Source organism: Dipodomys ordii, unplaced genomic scaffold, assembly GCF_000151885.1.
Source record: "Dipodomys ordii isolate 6190 unplaced genomic scaffold, Dord_2.0 Scaffold146, whole genome shotgun sequence".
NCBI classification, from domain to species: Eukaryota; Metazoa; Chordata; class Mammalia; order Rodentia; family Heteromyidae; genus Dipodomys; species Dipodomys ordii.
Window position 1 is genome coordinate 2,681,224 of NW_012267362.1, and position 5,558 is coordinate 2,686,781.

Here is a 5,558-nt window from a genome sequence, read left to right on the forward strand (position 1 = left end):
GGTGGGGGGGAGGGAGGATGGGGAGGGATGGGAGGGGAAACAAAGGAGGAGGCTACAGTGCTTGATAAGAAATGTACTCACTATCTTGCCCATGTAATTGTAACCCCTCTGTACAGTTTTTTCACAATAAAAAAAACAACAAAAAACAAAGGGAAGGGGTCATTTGTTTTGTCTGTTTTATTTTAAACAACAGATTATTCCACCAAATTAAAAAACAAACTCATTGATACATTGTCATGCGATTCCGTGACCAAACAGTTCAGCAAAAAGTGTCCCAGGTTGAAAAGCCAACTATATAATTGAGAAACTGACGCCTTCTTGTGATTAGGGAAAGAGATGGGATGTGTAGAAGGAAATATTAGCCTTAATTGGAAAAAAATGCATCTGAAGTCAAGAATTTGTTTCTAAACTGGGCACTGGTGGCTCACACATGTAAACCTAGCTACTCAAGAGGTTCAGATCGAAGGACCATTGTTTGAAGCCAGCCCAGGAAGGAAAGTCCATGAGATACTTCTTTCCAATTAATGACAGAAAAAAACCAGATGTGAAGCTATAGTTAAGTAAAAGAAGTTCAGGAACAGCGTCCAGGCCCAGAATTCAATCCCTAGGACTGGCAAACAAGAGAAAGAAAAAAAAAGCAAAAAACAAACAAAACAAAAAAACCCCCAAACCCACCCTTTTCAGTATCCATGATGGTTTGATGATTTGCCTTTCATGGACTACTTTCTCATCTTGTCCTTAAATTCTCTCAAGGTCCACTTCTGAGAGAACACAAACTGATCTGGAAATAGCAGCAGAAACATTTATTTAGGGGCTACAAAGGAAAATATACAAAGCAACAGCTAAGAGAACTGCAAGTAGAAAGCAAATTTAGAGGTAGAAAAGGGTTGAAAGAGGAAACTTCATGCATTCTACTTGAATATAAATGGTAATACAGATTTAAACTACAGCAATTAATACAGTCCTTTGGTGTGATATGTGTATGCGAGATTCTGGGATTGGGACTCAGGACTACGTGCTTACCACTTGAGCCCCAGTCCCATCTCCAAACAATCTTTTAAGACATAAAGGTGATAGATATGATCTCAAAGGAAAAAAAAAACACATATAGATCTGAGTGGCTTGGCCTGAGCTCCAGCTGGCTCCTGCCCATCTTTACCTGAATGTTGAATGTATTAAGCAATTTCAAAAGATAGTCATAAACCAATGTGGATAACGCTGAACAGATGGATTTTATACAGAAATTTATAGCTTAACCATGTGCCTTCAATCATTGTGACAGAGGTTAAGTGTACTTTCCACCCTGTATTTTTACCATGGGACTGGAAAAATGTACACGCAACACATTGATCATCACTGAAGAAATACGAAGTGATCTGTTAAAAAAGTTGATGAGCAGAGGCACTTAAAAATTTTATTTGATGCAACTGGCATGCAGTAATTGTATGTATTTATGGAATACAATGTGATATTTCAATACATATAAATCTTAATGCTTCTGCATAAAACTACCACAATAATGAGTTCAATGTCCTCAATGTGCCACTAGGTGGCAGACTTCTCCCAGCTACCTCTATAGCGTTTGGGTGCCTAAGAAAAGAAAAATAACTTCTCTCTTTTCTCCTTTTGCATTGACCTGGAAAATCACTGGTCGACCACAGAGGCCAGATTTAGATTTCCTGCACAAACCATCGTCACCTTGTTTAGAGTAATGAAATTGGGCCTGTTACCATTCTGGGAGTGAAGAAGACAAAGAAGTCCCTTTATTATTGCCCTGAAAAAAAAGTGTGTGTCCTCAGGTTGTACAGACGTTTTTCAAAAATAGGAAAAAATTTCCTATATTTCACAAGTCAAATGAGAAAGTATTAAGGGAATAAATACAGCTGTTCATATACAAAGTCAAAGGTAAATGTCCACTCTTGAAAGTTATAACCATAGAAAACATTTGAGAATATTTGTTTTTATAGTGTAAAAATAATTTGAGAGGTGTTATTGGGTCACTTGCTAAAAACAATTTGAGAAGTGTCATTGTAAATTCGAATGTGCAGTTTAGAGTAGGGAAATGGGGGCAAAAATAAAATAAGTAATAACATGGACCACAAAATATAGTTTGCTCTGAATTTTTTCTCTGAGTTGTTTTCATTGATTAATGGGGTGCTCTAGCTAATATATTTAGGAAAATAAAATTTGGGTTTCAGATAAAGGCCAACTGCTACTGGCAGTTGAATAATGTGGGGGAAAAAACCTAGTAAGAAAATCAGGCAAGCCAATCTGTATTTTGAGATTAATCTGGAATAAGATTTGGGTTCAAGAAACAACTTGAAATTTCAACCTTAGAAACACAGAAATGTATTTGTCTGTGGAAGAGACATGCTAGATTCTGAACTAAGGATGTGGATGACCCTTACCTGGTCCCCTAGCTATTGGACAGTTTCCCCAACTCTTCACTCAATGGCAGAAGCCATGAAAAGATGTCTCATGCTTACCTTCCTTACCTCTCATCTTACTGCGTCTTCGCCATTGCTGTATGGGCGCTCTCTCTCTCTCTCTCTCCTGTGTATGTGTGTGTGTGTGTGTGTGTGTGTGTGTGTGTGTGTGTGTGTACTGGTGTTTGAACTCAGGTCCTTGTTCTTTAGCCTTTCACTCAAGGCTGGGACTCTTAGCACTTGAGCCAATGCTCCACTTCTGGCTTTTTGAAGGTTAATTGGAGATAAATGTGCTATTTTCTAAACCGCGATCCTCACATCTCAGCCTTCTAAGCAGCAAGGGATATAGGCATGTGCACAGACACCTGGCTTCAGATCTTTCTCCCTCTCTTTTTTTGGTGCAGTGTTCTGAGGAGCTAGGTTTGCAGGTGTGAGCTACCTGTGCCTGGCTTAGCTCTCATTGTTTACCCCAATTGCCTATTTTCCCTTATCTGGTAACTTACTACTGAAACCCCCCTGAAAAGTCTTCTTACTCTATGAAAATGGCATTCTAAATGCCTTTGGAGGAAAAACATACAAAGAATGCTGAGTGATGAAACTGTCTTGTTACATTGTTAAACTCCTTCAACCCTGCCACTAACTGAGATGTTTTCAGTTTTATCTCCTTTCAGCCCATTTCCCCCAAATTCATGGGGAAAAAAAATAAATCTCTACTTGCAAAGGAAGCATCCAGAGACCCTTAGGCTGAGACCCAATTATTTACCACTCAAATTTTTAGACAGCGGGGTAAGATGTTCTTGACAATCAATATTTAAGACTCTAATAAAAGATGGTTTTAATTTTTAAATCAAAATGGGAAATCAAAGATTATAAAAGGTTAATATGGTAAAGCCTTCATATGAGGGCATATTTATATAGCTTCCTACTTTTCATTATTATTCTTTATTTTAATACTTAAAGCTTGTTTACTGTGTGATACCAAAATCTATTTAACATTTAAATCCTGATTAATACTAATGATTTTTCTCACTATGTGTTTCTTTTTCCCCGTCTGTTTTGTTTTGTTGAGATAAGGTTTTTATTATCTAGTCCTACTGGCTCTAAACTTTCTGTTCTGCCCTGGGTGTCTCCTGTGTGAGATCACAGGCTTGTGCCACCATGCCCAGTGGAAGGTGCCTTTTTAAACTTCACTCAAAACAGAATCTGGGGGTGGAACTTAGCCCTGTGTATCCCCAAGGGATCCAATATGCAGCCAAAGTTGAGAACAACTGTATGCAAATGATGTCATGAATGCTTGCGATTAACCAACTATAAATAAAGAGATGTTTTCCTAAGCAATTCTAAGCAGACAAATTGGATAGGAGATTAAAAAAAAACAACAGCAACTACAGATTCTCTAGAGGCTGAGATCTGAGCATCATGGTTGGAAGCCAGCCTGGGCAGGAAAATCTGTGAGACTTTTATCTCCAATTAATCGCCAGAAAGCCAGACATGGAGTGCCAGCCATGAGCAAAATTCAGCACCCAGACCCCGAGTTTAAACCCCAATACCAGCACATATACATACAAAAATTATGACCACACTTTTTTACCCAAGCAAGAGATAATAATCAAGTGGCCTTTATCTGAGATGGGAATAAGTGGACAGGGGGAAAAGATGGAAGATTGACTTTTGGATAGGCGAAAATGGAGATCCTTGTGAGGTTTTTAGGCCAAAAACTGAAGCAGGAACTTGAGGAGTTCCAGGCTGAGACATAGGCGAGGTGTCTATATTTGAATCACTGGCATCTAGAGTGTATCTAAAGGCAGAAGGTCAGGAGGGAGCATGGGTAAGAGGGATAAGAAAAGGATTCTTGCGGGGCTGGGAAGGTGGCTCAGTGGTAGAGCGCTTGCCTTGCATGCATGAGCATGCACATAAGCAAAAAGAAAAAAAAAAGCCGGAAGTAGCGCTGTAGGTCAAGTGGTAGAGCGCTAGCCTTGAGCTGAAGAGCTGAGGGACAGCGCCCAGAACCAGAGCTCAGGCCCCACGACCGGACCCTCCCCCCAAAAAAAGAAAAGAAAAGAAAAGGATTCTCAAGCAGGGGCTGAGGAAGAGGAAGCAGGAAAGGTGGGAGAGGAACAGCCAGGGGAGGTGGGGGATCCTCTCAGGGGAGATCAAAACAGAACCCATCTTGAGCTTTACCTCTTTGGAGGCCACCCAGGGACTAGGAGGAGTGAACGACACATGCCATCTGCACCCTGCTAGGGCAGGCTTGGTTGGTCCAGGAATTTGAGGATGGCAGCACCTTTGATAGTGCAGGGGTTTTATAAGAGGGTCGGTGTAGGTGGAATGGTCTAGAAGCATTCAGTAGGGAGGGAGCATGCCTATCCAACTTGCATGGGACCCAAGTGTGTCCTCACTGGAGCTATTGGGCTTATTAGGAAAAGAGAGGCTGGGGAAAGGGAGGCCCATAAGGGGTGGGGCAGAACTTGAGAACATGTGAAGGACCAATGAAGTAAAGCGGACACCGCAGTCCCTTCCCCTGCCAGGCTGGGCTTCTCCAGGCGGTGCCCAGGGTTTGACGTCTGTGGTCAGACGCTGTTAGGCCGCAGTCTCTGGGTGAGCAGCACAAAGGCGGCTCGGGAAGTTCCATGTTGGAGGAATACCAAGGTCAGTGGGTCACTGAGTCCAAAAGTGAGCCATCCATCGGTGCTTCCTGAGCGAATATGGGGACCACAGTCCATGACAAGGTGGAGGAATCCGGAAAACCAAATGGAGGCCATAGTGGGATAGCTGAATGGCCAAGGACTTGGGAGGCAGAATGATGACCCTCCTTTCTGTATGGGGCGTTGTTACTCTGATCCCCAAGCAAATCCAGTGTGGGTGGGCGTGGTTCTTTGTCAAAGGGCGGGGATAGGCGGAGCGGAAGGCACGGTTTTAATGACACAGTGACAAGATTGGAATAAATGAAAGGAAGTTAAATACTGCAGCACGGAGAGGAGGCGCCTTGTTAATGAAGAGGACCCAATTAACCTCTTTTTTTTTTTTGGGTCTAGTCATGGGGCCTGAACTCTGGGCCTGGGCGCTGTCCCTCAGCTCTTCAGCTCAAGGCTAGCGCTCTACCACTTGAGCCACAGCGCCACTTCTGGCTTT